At 39.2% G+C, this 25,589-nt stretch overlaps 1 protein-coding gene across 1 annotated transcript in view; it reads left to right on the top strand.

The window, feature by feature from the left end:
* The first annotated feature begins 5,283 nt into the window (after positions 1-5,283).
* Positions 5,284-25,589, top strand: part of PRRG1 (proline rich and Gla domain 1) — a 121,039-nt gene continuing 100,733 nt past the window's right edge. The window contains exon 1 of the mRNA XM_046673982.1: positions 5,284-5,412. The gene's annotated coding sequence lies outside the window, so the exon portion shown is untranslated. The remainder of the gene's footprint in view (positions 5,413-25,589) is intronic.

Genomic DNA, 25,589 nt, shown 5'->3' with positions numbered 1-25,589 from the left:
TGTTGTTTAGTCTCCACATTTTTGCACCTTTCTCTGCTTTTTTCTTGTAGTTGATTTCTAGTTTAATAGCGTTATGATCAGAAAAGATGCTTGATATTATTTCAACTCTCTTGTATTTATTGATGTTTGCTTTGGTTCCCAAAATATGGTCAATCCTTGAGAATGTTCCATGTGCACTTGAGAAGAATGTGTAACCTGCTGTTTTTGGATGAAGTGTTCTATATATATCTATTAAGTCCATCTGGTCTAATTTTTCATTTAATTCTATTATTTCCTTGTTGATTTTCTGTCTGGATGTTCTGTCCATTGGTGTTAATGGTGACGTGATTTTTCAGTTTACTCTTTTGGAAATTAGTTCTTTACTCTCTACTTACGCCGAACGTGGTAAACTGAATAACGACCCCAAAAGATATCCATGTCCTGATCCCTGGAACCTGAGAATATATTATGTAACATGGGAAAAGGGTCTTTACAGATGTAAGTTAAGGATCTTGAGACGGGAGATTGTCCTGCCTGATTTAAGTGGGCCTCAAATGTGATCACAAGCATTCTTATAAGAGGGAGGCAGAGGAAGATTTAGCAACAGAAGAGGAAATGTGACCATGGAAGAAGGGGCTGGAGAGAAGCAAGAGACTGGAGTGATGTGAGGAAGGGGATGCAGGGGACCATTAGCCAAACAGTACAGGTGACCTCCACAAGGCAAGGAAACGAATTCTCCCCTGAAGCCTCCAGAAAGAACACAACCCTGCCAACACCTTGATTTTAGACTTTTTTAGATTTTAGACACTTCTGACCTCCACAACTGTGAGAAACATATGTTGTGTTAAGTCACTAAGTTTGTGGTAATTTGTTACAGCAACAACAGGAAACTAATACAGCAAGCTAGTTTGAATAGATCTAAAAGCTTTAAAAAAGTCCATATATAAAAAGGCCATATTCATATATATATATACATATATAAAGGATATATATAGAAGTTATTGATATATATTCATATAAAAAGCCTTTTCATATATATATATGAATCAAATATGTGACATGATAGACTTAATAAAAATGGAAAATACAACACGTTCCTGTGGAATCATATGAAGGTACTGTTGTGATACGCAGTATCACTATACTACTTGCAATTGTGGTAAAACACAAACGAAGTTTAAATATGGCAGAAACCCTCTTAACTATGCAACCAGAATACAGAATGTTAATATCACCTCATAAAGTTATCTCATGCCCCCTTACCACTTCCCAGGCTCCCAAAACTCCACAGGGAAATACCAGTCTCCTTTTTTCCCACCATAGATGAGTTTTGCCTGCTCCAGAAATTCATGTAAATGGAATCATATATACTCTTTCATGTGAGGCTTTCTTCTCTCAGCATACTTTTTTTTCCGATTCATCCACATTGTTACTCGTTTCCGTAGTTCATTCCTTTTTATTCCTGAGTAACATCTCATTGTGTGAAGATAACTGAGTTCGTTTCCCCATTGTCCTACTGATAGACACCTGTGTTTCCAATCAGGCTGCTATGACCCTTTTTGTACTAGTCTTTTTTATATATACTTGTTTTCATTTCTCTTGAGTAAATACTGAGGAGGGAGATTGTTGGGCTATAGAGTAGGCATATGTCTAATTTTAGAAGAAATCGCCAGGACATTCTCCAGAGTAGTTGCATGGTGTTTCACTCCCGCCAATAATGTATGAATGTTCTAATAGCTCCATATCTGCACTGACATTTGGTGGTGTAAGTCTTTTCAATTTTGGCCAAACTAGTAAGTGTGTTTGGTTAGCTACTTGTGGTTTTATTTTGCATTTCCCTGATGACTAATGATGGTGGACACATTGTCATGTGCTCATTGGATATTTATATTTCTTCCTTTGTGATAGTTCTACTCAACTTTTTTGTTTTCATTATTGAGTTTCAGGAATTCTGTATGTATATTGATACCAATATTTTGTGAGATATATGTTTTACAAATTTTTCTCCCAGCTTGGAGATTATTCATTTTCTAAATGGTATCTTTTGATAAGCAAAAGTTTCCAATTTTTATGAAGACTAATTTACCATTATTTTCATTTGTGGTTATTGCTTTCTTTTTTTTTTGAGGAAGATTAGCCCTGAGCTAACTGCTACCAATCCTCCTCTTTTTGCTGAGGAAGACCAGCCCTGAGCTAACATCCACGCCCATCTTCCTCTACTTTATATGTGGGACGGCTGCTACAGCATGGCTTGCCAAGTGGTGCCATGTCCACACCCTGGATCCGAACCGGCGAATCCCGGGCCGCCAAAGCGGAACATGCGCACTTAACTGCTGTGCCACCTGCCGGGCCCATGGTTATTGCTTTCTTTGTTCTATCTTAGAAAGCTTTGCCTACTCTCAAGTCACAAAGATATTCTATGTTTTCACATAAAAGATTTATGTTTTACTTTTCACATTTAGGTCTATGTTCTATCTCAAATTAATTTTTGTTTATGGTATGAGGTGAGAATAGAGTTTCATTTCTTTGCACATAGATATCCAGTTGCATTATTAATGGAAAAGTCCCCATTAGTAAGAAAGAGATCAAAGATATTTCCAAGGCTTTATTCCTTAAATACAGTTGTTCCATGGTGAACATTTTTTTTTGTCTGTCCCGCGCTTCTCTCTTCTGCAAATAGCATCTTCTTCTACTTTTTTTTGAGGAAGATTAGCCCTGAGCTAACAACCGCTGCCAATCCTCCTCCTTTTCACTGAGGAAGACTGACCCTGAGCTAACGTCGTGCCCATCTTCCTCTACTTTATATGTGGGACACCTACCACAGCATGGCTTGAAAAGCGGTGCCATGTCCGCACCTGGGATCCAAACCAGTGAACCCGGGGCCACTGAAGTGGAACATGCAAACATAACCGCTGTGCCACTAGGCCAGTCCCTACTTTTTGTTTTTTTATTGAAGTATAATTGACATACAATATCCTATTAGTTTCAGGTGTACATCATTGTGATATGATATTTATATACATTACAAAATGATCACCATGATAAGTCTAGTTACCATCTATCACCACACAAAGTTATTAGAATATTATGACTATATTCTCTATACTGTACATTACATCCCTGTGACTTATTTATTTCATAACTGGAAGTTTGTACCTCTTAATCCTCTTTACCTATTTCGCCCAACTCCTCCACCCCCCCTACCCTCTGGCTACCATCAATTTGTTTCCTGTATCTATGAGTCCGTTTCTGATTTGTTTGTTTGTTTTGTTTTTCAGATTCCACATATAAGTGAAGTCATTCTATCCTTTGTTTTCATTTACAAATTTTCTCTTCATTTTTTTCTCCAATGATGTGGTTCTGTTGGGGGTACCATTCTTACGTCACACATATACTTTCTTTCCAAGAATGGTTATGTTACTCAATCTCGCCCAGTCATGCTCTTTATCTGGTGTTCTAAAAAATGGAAGTGAGGGAAGAGAGGCACATTCTGTCTGTTAACAGCTTGGTAGGTGTGAGTCCACAGTTTATCAGAGGCCAGGTTCCAGGCTTACAGAACATGACTTTCAGAGGTTCTGAAAGAATGACCCTGGCTGAGAGAGGCAGGGTTGAGAGCATAACCTGGAATTTGAAGCATTCCAGTTACTGGTTCCATTTATTCCTAAGGCCAATCGTAGACTTACCCTTTTGCAAGTTGGGTTACACAATAACTTTCTTTTTTTTGCTTAAAAGACTTCATTTTAGTTTTGGTCACTTCAATCAAAATATCCTGACAAATTCAGACATAAAATAAGAAAATAAACCCAGTAATCAAATGAAAGTTAACAAACATATATACATATCTATTAAGGATGCAAAAATTATCTTTATTAACCCAGTGTTTTTGTTTTAGCATCTTTGTATGTGAAACAGTTTACTAGTGAAATGAGTAGGGCAAGGTCCTATTTCCAGGCACTTACAGCTTTAGTCATCCTACAGAGTCTGTGTCTACATTTACGAATATGCATACCCTCTTGCAATACATCCTCACTACAGGCCCCCATGCTTATTTGACAAATGCAAAATAGAAACAAGTTCAAGAAGGTCTGGTTTTTAAAATACACAAATGGAAGAACCACAAAAGTTAATGGAAAAAATTTCAGGATATTCAGATCTCTAAGGGCAATTACCAGACTCTCCCAAAATATGCTCGCTTCACAGTCAGAATACTTGCTGGAAAGGACCATTGGTGTGGCCCTTTGACAATTCTTTTATTCTTAATAAGCCAAGTGTTTCTCAATTCCATCATAATGAAAGTCAAAAGAAGAAGAAAGGAAAATCTGGAATAAATCACTTCAGGCCCACAGGCCAACTCACTTTGGATTCACTCAGGTGTGTTTATTTTAATGGCTGATCTGAAGGCACGTGAGATACCACAGCTGACCAGATTCTAAACAGAAAAGCATAGAACTTAAAACTAAGCACGCATGCAGCATGGAATAATAATCAAGTTAGGCTTCTTAAAATGCTAAATGCCAAAAAACCTGAAACCATTAGGGCAAAGTCCACACAACAACACAGGCCGAATATTCTGTTTCTCAGAGGGGCTTTTAGAAAGCTCCAATTCTAAGGTGGTTACCTAAAAAGCCGTCAGAGATGGGTCTTATTTGACAACCTGTGTTCTTTTTCCCAAGATATTCTGCTAAGTTTGTTCAAGACTTTTTTTAAGAAAAAGCAGATTGTTGTCACCAAAAGTCCAGACACAGCAGCAAGAGTTTGTTCCCAGGGAAAGGGCTGAGCTGCAACAGTGGGCAATGGTCAGTAGTCACCAACCAGGTTCTGGACTCGGACACAGCAAAGAGATATGTTAACTAGGGTGCCCTGCACAGGCGGCCTGTGGATGAGAAATTTCCATGCCCCTCACCTCCGGAGGACTAAGGACTGCGCGTGATGAGGAGAAATTCCCGCGCGGGGAGCGGGCGGGAGGGGGAAGAAAAACGTGTGGGGAGGCAGGCATGCAAAAGGGTGAAAGGCCGGGGAGTATCCAGGGTGGCTCCAGGGAGAGGCATGGTGGCCCAGGGGGCTGGCTAGCTTGGCGTCGCGCCAAGCCAGACTTTCTAGACAGTGACTGTGGGGGTGCACCGAGGGGCCTCGATGACTTCTCTGCCAGCGTTATAAATAGACTTCGAGTGGAAAGCTCCAGCCTGGTGCCCTGAGCCCTGGGGCTTCCGGACCCAGGCGACGGAGGCCCCGCCCCTCCCTTTCCCACCCCGCCTGGCCCCACCCCTCCCCTCCTAACCCCGCCCGGGCCCCGCCCCCGCCTCTTCCCTGCGCTTCGCAGGGCTTCGCAGCGCCCTTCCCATCCGCTCCTGGCTCCAGGCTCCAACAGGGCTGGGCGGCGGAGAGAGCGCGCAGGCGCGGCTGGCGGCTGGCAGAGCGGGGAGTAGCGGCGCGGTGAGTGAGGTGGCCGCGCGGGGCTCGGTGCGGGGGGACGTGGTTCGGGCCGAGCGTTCCGGGAAGCATCGGGTGTCTGCGGGCGACTGCCCCGGGAACCTTCGGTTCCGTCGGGAGAAACCCGCCAGACGTGCGGCAGCAGGCTTGGCCGCGCTGCCTCCGGGGGGTCCGACCCGGCCGCGTGCGGAGCGGCGTGCGTGGTGGCGGCAGCGCGGGAGGGTCTGTGCGAGGAGGCAAAAGGAAGGACAGGGCTCCGGAGCCTGGCAGTCCGTCCTCGGGCTTGGCGGGACCCGGAGGCTCGCCAAGGGCGCTGGGGGTGTCCCAGTTTCAAGTTCTGCGCCCGGCGTTTGGTGCCCCTCAGTGGCGTCCCGGCCCATCCCTTCCCCCGCGCTGCGGGCTCAGGGTGCGGAGTTGCCAGGAACAGTCCTCGTCGCAGGCAGAGGATTTGGGGGAGGTGGGCTGTGTCCCAGGCTAGTGCCAAGGAGGGCGTGGCGTTCGTGTGACTTTCCTTCAGCCCGCCCCGGGAATGTGTCCGTCTTCTGGTACATTGTGCTCATGGACATTTTAACAAAGGCTTTGACTGTTTTCTGGGCAGTGGCAATGACAGCGGGGGCGGCTCAGGGCGGGGGGAGGACGAGGTCGCGGTGCGGTCCTGGGGGCAGGGGGAGCGAGGCGGGGCGGGCGTGGGGGGAGTGGGAGGAAGCGAACAACCTTCCTCAGCTTTTTCCTTCTTCCTGGTCCGCTGAGTTTGATCAGTGCTAGGATCAGCCTCGAGAGGGATATGATTGGAAATTAGTGTTCAGACTCTTGGCTGCAGCCGATTGGTTTTGTAATTGTGCTGTTGATGTATTTTATAAGTGTCCCTTCAGGAGAAAAGCGAAACTAATGGAATTGAAAAGGAATTAATTGAACGAAAGGGTGAAGAGGTGGAGTGTCAAAACTTAGAGCTAAATTAATGCCCTGTGATAGTCATGGTATAAATAAAGCCAGACTCTCAGACTCTGGAGGATGTGAAGGTGCCCAAGTCAGGGTAAGTGGCAAGTTGATTAGGGTGCTGTTAATTGTTTCAATCAAGAGTGGATTACTGGATATATGTGTGCAGAGGTGTTGCCAAGTTCTTGGGCAGACTCACTTTAGAAGCCTGAAAAATGATCTTGAAAATATAACACACTAGGGCAAATACTGTAATATTGGATAAGATTCCAAGGCTTTCATTTTCAAACTTCGGATCTTTATGAAAACTAGTATATGTGTTCCCAAGCATAAATGTTGATATTTTTGCTCATTTGTTTAACTTAAAACAACAAAACAAATTGAACGTCTTCCTCCTCCACCCCTTTCCCTTGATTGTGAATCCTGTTTTATAAACATTTACTTTCAGATCTGAAGTGTGGTTAAAGGCACGATGCCCCCCCCACCCCAGGCATGAAGTGAATAGGATTTCTTGTGTTATTGTCATTTTACTCTTTCTTTTCCTGTTATTTTAAGTTAAATGCCACTAACGTTACCAGATTTGGGGAGTGAGGTGTTAGGGATACCTTCTCCCTTTTCCATTGCCTAATGAACTCCTTTTCGTCCTTTCAGACTCAGCCCAATTCACTTCTGTTTGCCAAAATTTTCCAACTCCCCCAGAATGAATTAATCACCCCCTTTCCTGATACCCCTGGCCTTATTTCTCTCTTGCTATTAGAACCTTGGTCTTCTATGTTACTCCAATACCTAGGGCTGCTGGGTGGGTACTGAATGCCTAATAAATGCACTTACAGTTAGATGTTAATAAATGCTGTTTGAAAGATAATTCGTATTGCATAAAGTACATGGGATAATAGGAGAAATATAGAATGCTGAAATTATATTTACTATTTGAACAACATTTGGAATGTGGATAAGAAATAAGTATGGAACTACGTTGCCATGTATTAGTCTGTGGTTTATCCTTCTAAAAGAGGTGCAAAAGCTTTGCAGATATAGGCAAAATGAGCACCGGAAAAGCCCCAATTTTAAAAAAGGTCACCTGCTGATACTGAACCTATTGAAAAGTCAACATGAAACAGAGGTTAATGATTTGTAGAAAGACACAAATAGGGTGCTGTTGGAACCTAGGAATTGACAAGTGAAGCAAGCTGGCCAGATGGTATCCGCTGAAGGCTTAAACTGTAACCCATTAGACCTGTTAGACTGATCAGTTGTATTATACTCCTAAATCTTAAGGTGCTTTGAGCGTTTGAGTCTCTTCACGTTATAGTGCCCTCAAAGGGCTTGGCCTGACTATTTCTGCCAGCCTGTCTTTGACATCTTTCTTAACGCCACCAGCGTCATTGGCCTTCCAGTCACCTCTAGCTTTTAACAGGAATTATGTTCCTCTGCTCCTTACCACTCAGGCTCATCACTCTCACTACTAGCTTTCATCTCCTCAATGGGTTTATCCATTGAAGAGAATATTGTGAGCAACTGATCACTCAATTTATACGTGAATAGAATTGGTACTTTAGTTTAAAAATGAGTCAGGATGGGCTAGTTGGTTAGTCCAGGTTTCTGTGCCTGCAAAATAGAGATCCTATCCTGGCTAGTAGTAACTTCTATTTTTCTCCCCTCACTTAATTTATCCCGTCTCCACCTAAATGTAAAAGCACTTTTTCTCCACGTCACTTTTTTTTTTTTCTTTTAAATAACATTAACTGTTGTTCCTTCCACAACACTTCACATTAGTGCCTGGTTTTTGTGAGTAACACTTGCGACTCAGAGAAGATGAGTAGAGTCCATAAAACTTCTTTTTAAAAAAGTTCTACGTCCTCTGTGGTCTTTAGACTGACTTACTAAAAAAAGTATTCCAAAACACTGTGATTAAGCCTTCCTTCTTAGAACTTTCTCACCTCGACTTCCCATACTTCTGGTTTTTCCTCTACTTCTTTGACCAGTCAACCTCAGCTCAGTCGTCGTCTTAAGGTTCTTTCCAAGACTCTCTTTCTTTCCCATTCTATATAGGAGACAATAATATGGTGATCAAGGGCATGGAATTTGGAGGCAAGATGTTAAACTTCATTCTCTAAGTGTCAGTTTCCTCATCCGTAGAAATTATACTAACCTGATAAGTGAGATTGGGTGTATTAACAGCTTATCATAATATCTAGCACATGCTAATTGTCCTAAAAATGGAAGTTATTGTTATTTGTAATTGCTGTTTCTTATGAGAAATATAATTTTAGTAGCAGTTCAAAATGTGGATGTATTGACATCTTCTACTCTGAGTATCTGTAGATTCCTCCCATATGTCTAAAACAGTTGGCTTAGCACAGTGGTTCTCAAACATCAGCATGCACAATAATCACAAGAGTGTGCTGATTTCTAGGCCTCACCCCCAGAATTTGTAGTCCTGTATTTGTAGATTCCTCCCATATGTCTAGAACAGTTGGCTTAGCACACTGGTTCTCAAACATAAGCATGCACAATAATCACAAGCGTGCACTGGTTTCTGGGCCTCACCCCCGGAGTTTCTGATGTCTGGGATCGGGCCTGAGAATTTTCACTTCTATCAAGTTTCCAAGTGATAGTGATGCTGTTGGCCCTCGGATCACATTGAATTGCACTGATCTAGATGGCACCCAGACAAGTTGGCAGGGAGGAGATCAAAAGACCAAAAAGTTATCAAAGTTAAGAGAGGTGTGTGCTTAAAGATGGTGGTATCATATAAAGTTTGGAAAGGATAGAACTAAGAGAACACAGTTGGATTTGGTGACCATGATCCTTTTTATTTGTTTTTTTGTGTGTGTGTCAGGTGCAGAGGGTTGATTTAATTGTACTCCTCAGTTGGTGGAATATTACTATTATTATGACTAGAAAACGCATGGCAGATATTTGAGGAAATGGTTCTTAATCTGGGGTTTGTATTAGACTCTTTTACGGAGCTGTTTTTGTCAACATGCTTATGTTTAGTACCCCTCCCCCTGATGTAAACCCGTCAGATCAGAATTTCAGAGCGTGGAACCTGGGCATGAAAAAATTCCAGGAGATGTGGATGTACACCCTGTTTAAAGAACCACTTTTTTGAACAATCATGGTCAGGAAGTGGAAACAGTGAAAGTAAATTAATGTTTTGGTAAATTGTTGCTGAAGGGAGAAGGGAAGGAAAAAAAAACCCCTGGAGTTTGAGAACATTAAGGGATCAAGAAAATGGGAATGAGTGGAGAGAGGTGAAAAGCCAGCTGGAGCAGGGCAGTGATTAAAGGTATAACGCTAAGGGGGTATAATTGATGGAATAGAATACTGGAGCTGAAGAACAGGAGAGAATGGAATCAGGGATGCCAAGAGAAGAGAGGAGAGAAGAATGAGTGAAGAAAAAGAAATTTAAAGATGGAGAGCGGAGGGCCGGCCCCGTGGCTGAGTGGTTAAGTTCCTGCGCTCTGCTTCTGCAGCCCAGGGTTTCCCCGGTTCGGATCCAGGGCGCAGACCTGGCACTGCTATCAAGCCATGCTGAGGCGCTGTTCCACAGCAGAATTAGAAGGACCCACAACTAGAATATACAACTATGTACTGGGGGGCTATGGGGAGAAGAAGAATAAAAGTTTGGCAACAAACGTTAGCTCAGGGCTAATCTTTAAGGAAAAAAAAGAGAGAGGGGAGAAGTTGAAGGAATGCTCTCTAAGAGAGGTTTGTTTGCACGCTACTATTCTTAAGTGGAATTTAAATAGTCCATGAACCCTATGGATTTTTCAAGTTTAATAATGCTAATAAATAAACTAGCAATTTCAGCAGTTCCAGCTACCTCTAATGGTTACACAATTGTGTTTTTTCAAAACTTCTCATTTAGAAGAATTTTTTGAAATTAAGTCTAGACATGCTGTACTGTTACTATAATGCTATTGCCCCAGCCCTTGCTGTAAGATTGACATAAGTTTTTATATGATTACCATTCAACAAATATTTGTGTACCTCTCAATTGCCAGGCATTGTTCTAAGCACTGAGGATAAACAGTGAATAAAACAATTGTATTTTATTGGAAAGTTCTGTCTTTAAGGAGCTTACAGCGTATTTGGGGGGGGGGGGGTTGATAATAAGTAAAATGTAAGATCTCTCTCTATATACACACACAAAAACACAGATGTATTAAATTATATAGTGTTGCATTCTTTGGAGAAATACAAAGCAGGGAAGGTGAGTAGTGGAGCACCTATAGGTGTAGGTGAATAGGATGTGTTGGAGGGTGATGATCAGGGAAGACTTTGCTGTCAGCAAAGACTTCTAAGAGATGAGAGAACCATTTATTTGGAGGAAGAGCTTTCTAGGCATAGAGAACAGCAAGTGCAAAGGTCCTGAGGTGGCACCTTTTTGCTAGGAATCACAAAACAGTCCTTGTGGCTAGAGTAACATGAATGAGGGGATATGAATCATAAAAAGGGTCAGATAAGTAAGAAGGTGTGTTGGAGGGTGAGAAGATCATGCAGGGATATTAAATGCATTATGGGAGGACATTATAAGGATACTGAGTGAGAAGGAAATCCATGGAGGCTTTAGAGAGAGAAGTGATTGGATCTGATTTCTGTTTTGCAAGGGTCAGTCTGAGTGCTTTGTGGAGACTAGATTGCAAGGGGAGCAAGAACAGAAGAGACCAATTAGAATAGAGGTTGTGGTGGCTTGGACTAAGGTAGTGTAATGCTGGAAGTATGATAAGTGATCAGATTTCCTGCTCACTTATTGGGAGGGGAATGTCACAAAGGATGATGCCAAGGATTTCGATCTGAGCAACTGGAAGGATGGAGTAGCCATTTAGTGAAATATGGAGGATTGCAGGAAAAGAAAATTTGAGAGAAAGAAGACCAAGAATTCAGTACTAGGCATGCTGAGTTCAAAATAACTATTTGATATCCAGGTGACATTCAGGAGAGAGGTATGGGTGGATAAGAAGCTCTGGGAATGGATCAAATCATTACAAGGGAAGAGAAGAGGTCACTCCTTTGCTTTTTAAAAACAAATTAATGAACTATTTTTAGAGCATTTTAGGTTCACAGCAAAATCGAACGGAAAGTACAGAGAGTTCCCATATACCCCCGTCCGCAGGCACACATAACCTCCCCCACTATCAACATCTTGCAACACAGTGGTACCTTTGTTATCAGCAATGAACCTACAGTGACACATCGTTATTACCTAAAGTCCATAGTTAACATTAGGGTTCACTGTTGGTGTGGTACATTCTATGAGTTTGGACAAACCTTTAATATGTATCTACCATTATAGTATCATACAGAATAGTTTCACTGCCTTAAAAATCCTCTGTGCTCTGCCTGTTCATCCCTGGCAACCCTGATCTATTTACTGTTTCCATAGTTTTACCTCTTCTAGAATGTCATATTATTGGAATTACACAGTATGTGGGCTTTTCATATTGGCTTCTTTCACTTAGCAATATGCATTTAATTTTTCTCCATGTCTTTTCATGGCTTGATAGCTCATTTCTTTTCAGTGCTGAATAATAGTCCATTGTCTGGCTGTACCGCAATTTATTTATCCATTCACTTACCGAGGGACATCTTGGTTGATTCCAAGTTTTGGCAATTTTGAGTAAAGCTGCTATAGACATCTCTATGCAGGGTTTTGTGTGGACATAAGTTTTCAACTTTTTTGGGTAAATACCAAGGAGCGTAATTGCTGGATTGTATGGTACGAATATTAGCTTTTTAAGAAACTGACTGTCTTCCAAAGAAGCTATACAGTTTTGCATCCCCATCCACAACAAATGAGAATTCCTGTTGCTCCACATCTTCACCAGCATTTGGTTTTGTCAGTGTTTTGGGTTTTGGCCATTCAAGTAGGTGTGTAGTGGTATCTCATTGTTTTAGTTTGGAATTCACTAATGACATATGATAGTGAACATCTTTTCGTATGCTTACTTGCCATCTGCATATCTTGTTTGATGAGGTGTCTGTTCAGATCTTTTGCCCATTTTTTAGTAAGGTTATTCATTTTCCTATTGTTGAGTTTTAAGAGTTCTTTGTATATTTTGGATAACACTCCTTTATCAGATATCTATTTTGCAAATATTTCCTCTTAGTCTGTGACTTGTCTTCTCATTATTTTGACATTGTCTTTCACAGGGCAGAAGTTTTAAATTTTAATGAAATCCAACTTTTTGATTATTTCTTCCACAGCTTATGCCTTTAGCGTTGTATCTAAAAGTTATTGCCATACCCAAGGTCAATTGAGTTTTCTCCTGTGTTATCTTCCAGGAGTTTTATAGCTTTGCATTTTACATTTAGTCTGTGATCCATTTTGAGTTAAATTTTGTTAAGGGTCTAAGGTCTGTGTCTAGATTCATTTTTTTTTTTGTAAGTGAATGTCCAGTTGTCCCGGCACCATTTGGTAAAAAGACTGTCTTTGCTCCATTGTGTTGACTTTGCTCCTTGTCGGTGATCAGTTGACTATATTTATGTGAGTCTATTTCTGGGCTCTCTATTCTATTCCATTAGTCTGTTTGTATTCTTTCACCAATACCATACTCTCTTGATTACTCTACCTTTGTAATAAGTCTGTAAATAGAGTAGAGTCAGTCTTCTGACTTTGTACTTCAATATTGAGTTGGCTGTTCTTGGTCTTTTGGCTCTCCATATAAATTTTGGAATAAGTTTGTTGATATCCATGAGATAACCTGCTGTATTTTGATTGGGATTGCATTGAATCTATCAATCAACTTAGGAAGAACTGACATCTGACAATATTAAGTCTTGATATCCGTGAACATGAATATTTCTCCATTTATTTAGTTCTTTGATATGTTTCATCACAATTTTTTAGTTTTCCTTGTATAGATTTTGTACATATTTTGTTAGATTTATGTGTAAGCAATTTGTTTTGGAGGGTGCTAATAGTAATGTATTTTTAATTTCGAATTCCATTTATTTATTGCTAGTATATAGGAAGTTGATTAACTTTTGTATATTAATCTTGTATCCTGCAATGTTGCTATAATTGCTTACTCCAGGAATTTTTTTTTTGACTCGCTGAGGAAGATTTGCCCTGAGCTAACATCTATGCCAGTCTTCCTCTACTTTTTAGTATGTGGGCTACCAGAACAGCATGACCTCTAACAGAGTAGTGTAGGTCTGCACCTGGGAACTGAACCTGGGCCACCAAAGTGGAGCATTCTGAATTTAACCACTAGGCCACCGGGAACTTTTTTATTGATTCTTTTGAATTTTCTACATTGACAGTAATGTCATCTGTGAACAAAGACACTTGGATTTCTTACTTCCCAATCTGTATAACTTTTATTTCCTTTTCTCGTCTTATTGCATTAGCTAGGACTTCCAATATGACGTTGAAAAGGAGTAGTGAAAGGGGACATTATTTCCTTGTCCGTGATCTTAGTGGGAAAGCTTTGAGTTTCTCACTATTAAGTATGATGTTAGCTGTAGGTTTTTTGTAGATGTTCTTAAGTTCGGGAAGTCCCCCTCTATTCCTAATTTGCTGAGAGTTTTTAATTATGAATGGAGTTGGATTTTGTCAGATTCTTTTTCTGCATCTATTGATATGGTTGTTTGATTTTTCTTCTTCAGCCTATTGATTTGATGGATTATATTAATGATCTTCAAATGTTGAACCAGCCTTGCATACCTGGGATAAATCCCACTTGATTGTGGTGTAAAATTCTTTTTATACGTTGTTGGATTTGATTTGCTGATCTTTTGTTGAAGATTTTTGCATGTACGTTCATGAAAGATGTCAGTCTGTAGTTTTCTTGTAATGTCTTTCTGGTTTTGATATTAGGGTAATTCTGGCCTTATGAGTTAGAAAGTATTCCCTTGGTTTCTACCTTCTGGAAGGAGTTGTAGAAGATTGGTATAATTTCTCCTTAAGTGTTTGATAGAATTCACAAGTCAGCCCATCTGGGCCTCTTACTTTCTGTTTTGGAAGGTTATTGATTATTGATTCAGTTTCTTAATAGATATAGGCCTATTCATATTGTCTATTTCTTCTTGTGTGAGTTTTGGCAGATTGTGTCTTTCAAGGAATTGGTCCAGTTCATCTAGGTTATCAAATTTGTGGGCATAGATTTGTTTATAATAATCCTTTATTAACCTTTTAATGTCCATCTGATCAGTAGTGGTATCTCCTCTTTCTTTTCTGATACTGTAATTTGTGTCTTCTCTCTTTTTTTCTTAGCGTGACGTTTATCAATTTTATAGATCTTTTCAAAGAATCAGGTTTTGGTTTTGTTTATTTTCCTTTATTGATTTCTTGTTTTCAGTTTCATTGATATCTGCTCTAATTTTTATTTTGCTTAAATTGCGTTTAACTTGCTCTTCTTTTTCTAGTTTTCTACGTGGAAGTTTAGATTGTTGACTTTAGGTCTTTCTTCTTTTCTAATATATGCATTCAATACTATAAATTTCCCTCTAAACACTGCATCCCACAGTATCTGATAAGTTGTATTTTCATTTTCATTTAGTTCAAAATATTTTTAAATTTCTTTTGAGAATTCTTCTTTGACCCATGTATTACTTAGAAATGAGTTGTTTAATTACTATATTTTGGGATTTTCCATTTATCGTACTGTTACTGATTTCTAGTTTAATTCCATTGTGGTCTGAAAGCAGACATTGTATGATTTCTATTCTTCTAAATTTGTCAAGGTATGTTTTATGTCCCAGAATGTGATCTGTCTTGGTACATATTCCATTGAGCTAGAGGAAAATGTGAATTCTACTGTTGTTGGATGAAGTAGTCTGTAGATATCAATGATAACCAATTGATTGATGGTGCTGATGAGTTCAACTATGTGCTTATTGAATTTCTGCCTGCTGGATCTGTCTGTCCATTTCTGTTAGGGAGTATTAAAATCTATAACTATAATAGGGGATTTATGTGTTTCTCCTTGAAGTTCTATCAGTTTTTCCCTCATATATTTTGACATTTTGTTGTTATGTGCATACACATTAAGAATTGTTACGTGTTCTTGGAGAATCAACCCCTTTATCATTATATAATGATCCTCTCTATCCCTGATAACTTTCCTTGCCCTGAAGTGTACAATGTTTGAAATTAATATAACTACTCCTGCTTTTTTTGTTTAGTTGTTAGCATGGTTTATCTTTCTCCATCCCTTTACTTTTAGTCTATATGTGCCTTTAGATTTAAAATGGTTTTCTTGTAGACAGCATACACTTGGGTTTTGTTTGTTCATCCACTCTGACAATGTCTATCTTTTAATTGGTCTATTTAGACCATTGACATTAAAAGAGGTTATTGATATAGTGTAATTAATATCTACCGTATTTGTTACTGTTCTCTATTTGTTGCCCATGTTCTTTGTTCCTGTTTCTGTCTTCCACACTTCTTCTGCCTTTTGTGGTTTTAATTGAGTGTTTTATAGGATTTCATTTTCTCTCATTTCTTAGCATATCAATTATGCTTTTTTTTTTTTTTTTTACTTTTTTTAATGATTTCCTTAGCATTTGAAAAGTATGCATTTTCAACTCATCCAGTTCCACTTTCAGGTAATACCGTACCACTTCATGGGTAAGCATGTATCTTGTAATAACAAAATATTCCAAATTCCTCCCTCCCATTCCTTGTATCATTGTTGTCATTCATTTTACTTATATATAAGCATATTATATGTATGTAAGCATTCATAATCGAATACATTGTTGCTATTATTTTGAACAAACTGTTATCTTTTAGATCAGTTAAGAATAAGAAAAATAAGGGTTTTTTTGTTTTTTTACCTTTAGTTATTCATTCTTCAGTGCTCTTCCTTTCTTTATGCACATCTGAGTTTCTGACCTATATTATTTTCCTTCTCTCTGAAGAACTTCTTTTAACGTATCTTGCCAGGCAGATCTACTGACAAAAAATTTCCTCAATTTTTGTTTGTCTGAGAAAGTCCTTATTTCTCCTTCTGTTTTGAAAGATAATTTCTCAGTACAAAATTCTGGGTTGGTGGATTTTTTCTCTCCACACTATAAATGTTTTACTTCACTCCCTTCTTACCTGCATGGTTTCTGAGGGGAAGTTGGGTGTAGTTCTTATCCTTGCTCCTCTATAGGTAAGGTTTTTTCCCCTCTGGCTTCTTTCAAGATTATTTTTTTTAATCTCTGATTTTCTGCAGTTTGATTATGATATGCCTAGATGTAGCTTTCTTTTCTCCCCTCAGCATTTATCCTGCTAGGTGTTCTCTGAGGTTCCTGAATCTGTCATTTGGTATCTGACATTTATTGGGGACATTCTCAGTCATTATTGCTTCAAATATTGCTTCTGTGCCTTTCTCTATTTCCTCTTTCTAGTATTCTCATTACATATATTATATCTTTTGTAGTTGTTCCACAGTTCTTGGATATTCTGTTCTTTTTTTAATTTAGTCTTTTTTTTCTCTTTTTCAATTTCGGAATTTATCATCATGTTTTCAAGCTTAGAGATTCTTTCCTCAGCCATGTTCAGTCTACTGATGACCCCATCAAAGGCATTCTTTCTTTCTGTTACAGCAGTTTTGATTGGTAGCATGTCTTTTTGATTCTTTCTTATAATTTTTATCTTTCTGCTTACATTATCCATCTGTTCTTGCATGTTGTTTATTTTTCCCATTAAAGCCCCATATCATATTAATCATAGCATTTTTAAGTCCCTAGTCTGATAATTCCAACATTCTTGCCATATCTGACTCTGGTCCTGATGTTTGTTCATTCTCTTCAAACTGTGTTTTTAGCCTTTTTGTAGGCCTTGCAATTTTTGTTGAATAGTGAACATGATGTACTGGCTGAAAGGAGTTGCAATAGATAGACCTTTAGTAATGTTGTGATAACGTGTAGGGGTAAAGGAACCATCCTATAGCCCTGTGACTTGGTCTCAGTGTTTGGTGAACCTGTGCCCCTAAACTGTGAACTTCACTAGTTTTTCTCAGATTTTTTTCCCCCTTTACGTGGTACAGGATGGCTAGAGGGGGCTGGAGTTGTGTATTTCACTTTTCCCAGGCAGGTTAGGCTATTATAAAACCCTAACTTGTTAGGCTCTGGTAGAATCAGTTCTCCTGAGGGCAGTCCTTGTTAAGAACAGAATGCTTTGGTGTATTTCAAAATGGTTCCTTTGCCCCTTCCCTCACCAGAAGCATGGTGGGGGGGTTTTCTCCGGTATTTAATGTGAGAACCAGGTCCAGCTCCTGAAGATAAATCTCACAAAAGTGTGCTCCTCCTCCATGACTGGGGCCACTTGAAGAGTTTAACTCGCAGACTTTTCTGTATTGAGCCACCAGCAACTCATCAATTACACTTCAGGTTTTGCTACCTTGGCACTGGTTGCCTCTGTGGTTTCTGCTCTTGGTTAAGCTGTCATTCTCTGTATCTGTCTCCAGTTTGGGGGCAGTGGTTTGCCCTGTGACCTCACTTCTCTAATGGATTTAAGAAGAGTTGTTTTGTCAATTTGGTCAGCTTTTTACTTGTTGTTAAGATAGAGTTACAGCTTCTAAGCTCCTTGCATGCCACACTGGAAACCAGAGGTCCTGCTTTTCTTGAGATTTTACCACCTGCTTGTCTCTATTAGTTATTTTTGCATGTTTTGAACTTTATATAAATAGGATCATCTATATATACATACTACTTTTGCTCATCATTACATTTGTGGGATAAAGCCATTAGTTTTGACACTTGTCAAACATTGGTGTGCATGCGCATCCCCTGGGGAACTTGTTAAAGTGCGGATTCTGATTTAGGAGGTCTGGGGTTGGTCCTGAGATTCTGCCTTTCTAACAAGCTCCTATGTGATGCTGATGTTGCTCTTCCATAGACAGTACTTGGAGTAATAAGGCTTTAGTTCATTCCATTTTCAACTGCTTGAATACTTTAGGTAATTTACTGTATAGATTTTTCTCCTGGAAGAGGAAAAATGTGGCAAACTGTCCTTTGTCTGTCCAGTATCATTTTCCAGAATTGAGAGCTAGAAGGAAACAAATTATTTCCTATTTAAAATGGATATTGTCATCAGTATAGTAAATTGAAGATAGTATTTGAATAAAATATTAGCAATATAGTCCTGTAAAATTTCTCACATTGCATTTTTAGTTGTAGGTAAGGTTTTGTCAACTTTATTCTCTACAGGTAATTTTTAGTTAAGGCAAAATTAAAAAGGACAAATTGATGTGCTCGTGTGCATGTGTGTGCACTCACCTGGACGTGTGTGGGAGTAACAGACAAGACATAAAGCTTTCTTTTAGAGCTTTTGACAGGAAATAATAACTCCAGTGATTTGTTTTGATTTTTTTTCCTATTCAAAGGGCTTAGAAGGTAACCTCTTCTTATAATAGAACGTTTCCTACAATGGTGAAGTGATTTGGTTATCCTGAAAACCTTGAGGACCATAGAAATAAGATTGTCAGTGCAGTTGACTTTTAGAGTCTCCTAAGGAAATGGCTTTATACAATATATGTCAAACTTTAATCAGTATTTATTGAACTTCTGTTGTGTAAGGGGTGTGTATACTAGCTTTACCCTTTGTAAGGTAGAAACATAAATACTTCGCAAGAATGTTGCGCATAATGAAGTGAGAAAGTGCCACAAGGCAGGGATAATCAGAGCTCTTAAAACTGCTCAATGGTTGCTTTGCTTTCCGCATTAGTGGGTGGTAATAACTGGTATACTTATTTTCAAGCTCATTCAAATACTGATGATGAATTTTTGATAGCACTCATTATCTTCTTGAAAGCCTTGGCAGTTAAATGGGCCAGAATTTAAATAACAATTTGAACTTCTTAGGTACATTTTTCAGTGCCTCAGAATTTAGAACCTAGGATTTCTTTAGGAAAATGTGTTATATTTTACATTCCTGACTTGGAGTGAGTTCCTTGTGTTCTGTTTTTCCCCTTCTTTCAAAACTATGTCTTAGAAAATTTGTGTTATTTTCTGGAGTCCTAGGTAACCAAACTCCTCCTTTTTGAGGGACAAAAGCCTTATTATTCAAAGCACTGTATGTTCTGTGTATCTGCTCCGATCTGTCTCCAGTGTGCCTGCTCTTTGTGGTTTGGTTTCTAATGTTATGCATTCCAATTTTTGAAAAAAAAATCCATATGACTAACTTTCCACAGTAATCCTCTCTGACATGTTTGCTTGAGGGAGAAAGCTGGCAAAGTTAGAAACATATGCCTAGTTTTAAAATTTGCTGTCACTGCAAAAAAAAAGTTAATGGAATATATTTCTAGTTTCTTTCTCTGTGTTAGTATTACTCATGGGACCAGATTAATGATTTGGCGAGGATATATTTACTTTCCTATGTAATTTTATCATGCTTCACTCTCTCACTCATTTATCAAGAAAATATTACATATAGAAGTAAAAAAACTTGTTTCGGCTCATAATCAGTCTGAAAATACTAATGTTGCTTTATGAACTATATTGCAAAATTCAGTGTGTTCTTTGAATTTTAAAGTTTCTTTAATTTAAAATGCAAATGCTAGACATTAATATTTATTAGTAGCATTTTCTTTATATTTCATGCTCTAAACTGAGTATTCACCCAGTTTATAATTGACCTTTGCGAAGTTTGAATAGTCCATTCCTTCTGGTTGTCCTAGTTCAGGGTTCATTACTTCTTTCCTAATGCTATAATTGTATTCTTTTTACTGGTTTCCCCATTCATTTATTACCAGTTCTTAACTCAAGTCTGCTCATCCACAGACACTGAAAGCCTCCAGCCTGCAGGCACCCCCTTCACAGTGCTTCTAGAAAGCCCTATCCACCCCTATAGACCGAACTATTTACTTTCTCAAAGGTTGTATATGCCTAACTTTTCTGAGTTGGCTTCTACTTTTTCCAGTTGCTCACTTGCATTTCAGTTCTTAACTATTTAACTGGGGCTAGTTCTCTGCCAGAATCTCAGCCTCATTAGCCAGGGGGCAGAGCATCTATAACGTCTGTGTTTACTTTGTCTCTGCCTGGTTCTGAACACTAGGAATCAAGATGATGAATACCCCTGCACTCCTTACCACTAGACTTTAGTCTCCTTCAGTAGGGCTGATAAGATGAAGAGGATACCAGGGCCCTCAGAAGATCAGGAAGGGGACTGGGGCAAATCCTGTGTAGAATGTGATGTTGTTTTTTCCTCTGGAACCCAAACCCACTCTTGCAGCCCTCTCCTTCACAATATAGTGAGTTTGTTATTCAGAAGATTGCCTAAATTATTTTTTCTTCTTATCTCTCAAGCAACTCCTGGCCACATGGGTTATCTTCCTTAATAACAACAGCAGCAGCAGCAGCGGCAGCAATGACGATAACCCCTCAATGTTGTACCAGATCTTTTTACTTTCATTATTTTTATTACTCTGTATGGTATATGACATTTATTGCCACTTTTTGTGAGGACACTGCAGTTCAGAGAAGGTAAGTGCCCAAGGTCACTTTGGGGTATGTGGTAGAGCTGGAATTCCAGTCCCTGTCTCTCTGATACTAAATCTTGGACCTTTTTTCAGGAGGCCTCATTGCAGGAAGCATGCCTTTGGGCTGCCTCTTCCCATTCTCAGTTTCACATAGTAAACACACAGTGAAACTCTGTGTTGAGGAAGGGAAAATGTCTGTGAAATCCTTACTGGCATGGCATGCATTTCAAGCATCAAACATTATGGTCTAGCAAGCATTAAGCACTTAGTCTTGAATAAATGAATGAATGAGAGGATACTATGTAAATTAGAAAAGGTAACCTCACTGTGCTTAACACAGTAGTAGGCATGCAGTAGGTCCTCAAAAAATATTTGTTGAATTGATGGCAATATGCATTCAAATATTGTTGAATTAATGAGATTATCTACTGTACTCTTCTATTAAAACAGATGATGGTGAATATAAGTATTTGAGTCATAGATCTAGTCTTCTGGTAAAGAAAAGATGGGCTTTAATAGACGCTTTTCCCTTTGGATCCCTCAAAGCGTAATTGATAACATATGATGAACTTTCTCTTCCAGAAGAAGGCTTGTTTACCTACTTCATCATAGTGGACCTCTTACTCCCTAAAACTCTTTCCTTCATTTCTGCCCTTCCCTTGGATGATGTCATTAATTTCCATGACTGCAGCTTCCTTCTGCACACTGACAATTCCCACAGCTATATCCATTCAGAAATGTTCCGTGAAGATCCAGGGTCATATAAATGACTGTCTAGCTTAAACTAAAATGTCTTAGAACTTCTCCCCCTGCCCACTACCCCACGTATATATCTGCTGCTTCTCCTTTATGTCCCATATTGTTAGAGGAGAAGGAAGTTCTATTCAGGATGAAGACCTCTGGGTAAGAAGCAGCCTGAGTATATTAAGCATGAATGTGATGACATGGAGTTTTCTTAGCCACTCCTTTGGAGAAATTGCAGTCCTGGTCCTACAGTTAAGGCCCCTAAATTAAGGGGCTAACAGTAGTCTCAGCCACCCCTTCCAGAGAAATTTTTGTCTTTCACTGCTTTTTTGTGCCAGCTGACCTACTCCTCTTTGTTGATGCAAGCAGAGATGGCAGGAGAGTGATGCCCCTTTCTCATTACCTCCTTTTCTCAAGCATATGTGAGAGAGTGTACTCTGATTAGTATTTATAACAAGTCTCATTCCAAATTTTATCTAAAATACAAGTCTTGGGATTAAAATCTTTTCATCTAATATTTAATTGACTACAATAGTCATATGACTTAGTAAGTTACTTTGACAGTTTGTACTGCATTATAGGTTTAGCTTATCCCAGTGTCTATCTGTAGCCCTTAATTAGTGAAGACAGTTATATTATCTTGAATCTTCATTGTGATTTCACATTCACAGAACTCTCTCAAAGGTTTGTGTGGATTTTCCGCTCATTGTGTGTTTCTTTCGTAGCTGGATAATAGACCATAAATTGTTTTGTGAGTTATTTTTCTTGTATTCCAGGAAGTGTTACGAGACCCGGAGAGTATCCTTCTGTAGGACAAAGAGTGAGTGGTTAGGGAAGTCATATAGCTGGTACAGCGCTTCCTTCATTGTGCAATACACATACCTCCCACCAAGAGGCCCCTGCTTCAAGGGTGCCTGCATTTGGAGTGGTTAATTCCATTAGCCTGTATGGGTAGATGACAAAGGATATTCTGTTAAAAACTTCACACTCACCCTCCTCTACCATCACTTTCTTTTAACTAATTCAGGGCCCAGCTGAAATACTCAGTGTCACCTCTTAGTGCTTCAGAAATCTTGGCAGTGAATATCAGTCTAGTACTTCTGGTTCACAGAGTAGCAGGTAAGTTCAGCACATTCTAGAAAAGCTACTCTGTGCAGCACCCTGGCAACCTTGCACGTCTTCATTCAGGCCCTGGGGGCAATGCTTGACTATAGTCTGACTCACGTCTTGGTGAAATGCCCTGCGCTTCCTCCCAGAGCAAGGGTTGATAAGCAGTCTGCTGAGGAGCCTCCATGAGGCAGTTTCTCATAACATATCTTGTGGGAAATGGCCATAAGGCCATTTCTCACCCATCTCCTAGTTTCAGTTGAGTGCAAGACTTTCCACCTTGTACCCTGTGGGGTGCAAATTCAGTTTTCTATATAAGGCTGTATAACTGCTTGGGTTTAGTTTGGAGGTGGCTCCTCAAAAGCAGCATGACACATTGCTTGGACCATCTGTCATCTGGACTCTCCTGTTTGATGTCATCATGTGGGACTAGGGACTTGGGAAGCTGACACCATGATGATTTTGCTTTTGCTGTCTATATGAGTAATAAATTGTCTGAATCCACTTGAGCTCATTGTCTCCTTACCAGCCGAATCTATGGAAGTGTGGCAAGCCAGTCTAACAGCTGCAGTAATAATACCTGTGGCCCTGTTAGCCACACTTGCTGCTTTGGGAGTGTTTGACTGTCTGATACAGTGGGGCTCTCTCTGGCTGCACGTTCAGCTGCTGTATGTACCATGGGATACTCTTTGAGCCTTGGACTTGTCTCTGGGCAGAATGGGATCCCCAGTTTACAGGTGGACAGAAGCCAGGGCTTTCTATTAGAATTACCCTTTTCTTTTATTGCCAGGCCAAGGAAAATTCCAAGACTGGCTCATTAAAAAGTCTTATTTTTACAACTGGAAGGACCACACAAATTCTGAAGCTGCCTCCCTAACACACCCCACTAAGTGTGGTAGGAAACCAAGTGTAATCACAGTGTTTGGACCTACTTAGAGTGGTGTATTTTAAATGGTGCATTCCTATTCAGGGACTGGTTGCCTCCTGCTCATAGATCCTGTGGTCTCTCCAGTCTATGGTATTTTGGTTTCCAAAGAAACCATATGTTTCACTATGTAAGCATCTACAAAACATTCCTATTCTGACATTAGATCTGGAAAAAATAGAAGATATTGTGGAGGGTAATTTCTACTTAGATATTTTTGAAAAATTTTCTATAATATTTGTTGATTTTGCATTATGCTTTTTTGTAGTATCAACATTTTAAGGCTATAAATTTCCCTCTAAGCACTACTTTAACTGCATTTCACAGATTTGGATGTTGTATTTTTATTACCATTTAGTTCAAAATATTGTCCAATTTCTCTTGTAATTTATTTTTTGATCCAATGATTATTTAGAGTTTTATTGTTTACTTTCCATATGTGTAGAGTTTTCCTGGTTTTCATATTGGTATTTGTGAGGAAAATCTTAATGGGTCTGGTTGCTAACTCCTTCATATCTCTAAGGGAACCTGGAACCATGCTTGAGTGTTGGTCAACCCCTGGGAATGTAGCCCTCTGAATGTTTTTGTGTTAATGGTTGATTTTGTTTTGTACACCAGGAGCAATAGACCGTGCTGTACCTGTTTGTCAGAATCACTTTGTACAAATATCCAGATTGATGATGTGTGTCTGGTTTCATTATTGGGGTCCTGAGTTTCAGTTACCATGGTTGGTCACGTAGCAGGATGTGCTTGCTTGACCAGCCCTCCATACAAGCCATGAACACTGAGACTCAGATTCTCTTTCTGCTCTTCCCTGGGCAGAGATGTTTTGCCCATGTCCCTGCATTTTGTTACTAGAGAGAAAGCATGTATAAGAAGCCTGTGTTTGACCTCTCTCTGTTCTACCCAATGCATATCTTTTCCCTGCTGTTTTTACTCTGTACCCTTTGCTGTGATAAATCTTAGCCATGAGTATAACCTACTGTTGAGTCCTTCTGGTGAATCATAAACTTGAGGGTGAGCCTATGTGCCCTAAAACTGTATCCTAATTTAATTCTATTGTGGTCAGAGAACATACTCTGTATTTCAGGTTTTTAAAAAAATTATTGACTTGTTTTATGACCTAGAATATGGTCTCTGCTGGTAAGTGTACCATGTAAGCCTGAAAAGAATGTGTATTCTGCTGTTATTGGTTGTATTGTTCTCTAAATATCAACTAGGTCAAAGTGGCTGATAATGTTGTTCAGATCTTCTATGTCTTAGCTAATTTTTTTTTCTAGTTTAATCCATTGCTGAGACTAGAGTGTTGAAGTCCTCAACTATGATTGGGAAATTGTTTATTTCTCCCTTCAATTCTGTCAATTCTTGTATCTTACATTTTGAAATTCTGTTATGGGATGCATACACATTTGGGATGATGCCTTCCTGTTGAATTGACCCTTTTTTTTCCATTATGAAGAGTCCTCCTTTATCTCTGGTAATACATTTGGTTTTGAAATTTGTCTTGTGATATTAATGGCCATTCCAGCCTTTTGCTTACTCTTTGCAAGGTATATATATTTTTCATCTGTTCGCTTTTAACCTGTTTCTTTATATTTAAAATGAGTGTCTTATAAACAGCACAGACTTCTGTGGGGGTTCCTTTTTACTTCTCACAATCTCTAATGCTTAACTGGAGTGTTTAGACTAATAAACTTTAATTATTGACATGATTGGGCTGAGGGCTAATATTTGATTTTTTACTTTCTACACATCTCCTCTTTCTCCTTCCTCTCTTCCTCCTTCCTGCCTTGTTTTAGAGTATTTGAATATATTTTGAGAATTCTGTTTTATTTTTTCTATTGATATTTTAGCTTTTCTTTTTTTGTACTATTTTTATAGTGGCTGCCCTAGGGATTACAATATACAAACATAACTCTTAACAGTCCACTTAATTAGTTAATAATGTACTACTTAGTACATTTGTTAATAATGTACTACTCCAAGTAAAACATGGAAATCTTACAAACTTATAGACCCATACCCCTCTCCTTTTTGTTATGGTTGTT

This window comes from Equus quagga, chromosome 10, assembly GCF_021613505.1.
Source record: "Equus quagga isolate Etosha38 chromosome 10, UCLA_HA_Equagga_1.0, whole genome shotgun sequence".
NCBI lineage: Eukaryota > Metazoa > Chordata > Mammalia > Perissodactyla > Equidae > Equus > Equus quagga.
This window is presented reverse-complemented; position numbering and strand designations above follow the sequence as displayed.